This window comes from Geospiza fortis, unplaced genomic scaffold, assembly GCF_000277835.1.
Source record: "Geospiza fortis unplaced genomic scaffold, GeoFor_1.0 scaffold428, whole genome shotgun sequence".
NCBI lineage: Eukaryota > Metazoa > Chordata > Aves > Passeriformes > Thraupidae > Geospiza > Geospiza fortis.
The window spans coordinates 349,285-350,540 of NW_005054409.1; the positions used below are offsets into that span (position 1 = coordinate 349,285).

General features: G+C 40.8%; 1 protein-coding gene across 1 annotated transcript in view; it reads left to right on the top strand.

The window, feature by feature from the left end:
* SEC61A2 (SEC61 translocon alpha 2 subunit) overlaps positions 1 to 68 on the top strand; it is a 12,521-nt gene extending 12,453 nt beyond the window's left edge. The window contains exon 11 of the mRNA XM_031061329.1: positions 1 to 68. This exon is cut by the window's left edge and continues 994 nt beyond it. The gene's annotated coding sequence lies outside the window, so the exon portion shown is untranslated.
* Positions 69 to 1,256: the final 1,188 nt, after the last annotated feature.

Here is a 1,256-nt window from a genome sequence, read left to right on the forward strand (position 1 = left end):
CTGAAAATTTGTCGCACTTTACAGCGGCGATGTAACAAATGTAAGCGTTAGACAATAAACTTATTTAATTAAACTCTCTCCTGTGTCTTGGGTGTGCCAGATGTAATTCATGTGCAGTCTTTGGTGATTTCTACAATGCCTCGATAGGGAGGTGTGGGGGTCCCAGTTGTCAGTTTCTCTGGGTCTGGATTGAAGGCACTTGAGATGGCAGTTCATGTTCAGACTCAAGTGTTTATTATTTCTTATCAGTAAAACAGTCTCACTACTGTGAGTTTGGCAGCTTTTCACTAGAAGGCACAAAATGGCCAACAATCTCTTGGTACAAGGTCTTTTAAGACTAAACTATCCAATTAAGAACTGACACTCAGATTATTTTCCCTTTTAACCCAATAACTGATCCCAAAGAGCTGCAATGGGGACTTTTCTGCCCAATTACAAAATGCCACCCAAACCCATGAAGAAGGAGGAAGAAGCATGAAGAAGAAACCCAGGATGACACCCTGTGCCCTCCATCTTGCTTTCATCCACAACATACTAAAAATCCCAAAACCTAAATTTCTCACCAAGTGATACACCTACACTACTCTCTATAATCTATTGCACACTTTTGTGGATTCTAGTCTATCTTGAAGTCTGGGAAACTTTCCCCATGAATGAGGGTCAAAGTCAGTGCTCCCCTGGGGGTCAGGGCACCCCAGAGCAGAGAGAGAAATATTCCCAGTGCCCTGGGTTTCCACAGGGAGATAGGTCTAGAAGGCTCCCTTTCTTCCTCTTTATTTTTTTCTTTCTAGAATATAATTCTGATTAATTTTTAGCAGCCACAATTAAAAAAAACATCGCAAGATTCCTCCCCTTAAAGTCATTGAGCTTTTCTGCTCTGTTGTAATCACTTTTTCCCTTTGATGTCACATTTCTTCTGTCTTTTCTCACTCTTAATTTGAAAGTAACTTTGTGTTGCTTGTGAACATTAGAAACTCTTAAACAATTTTTTGTTTCAGAAGGTGTCCCTAATTATGCACATTCGTCCTCATCTATTTCAGAAGCTGGACTAATTTTGATGTGTGTTTATTAAACTCCGAGATCCTGACCTTTCAGCTGTGGTGGCTGTTTACATAATTAGTAGCAGCCCACTGTGTGCAGATGCACTGAAGGTTTATTTGGGATAAGATGTACCTAGAAATGATTTGACTGAATGAATGTGCAGCCTGGATACACACATGTCCTCAGGAGAGGGAAAACTGCAAGGCTGAGCTCCC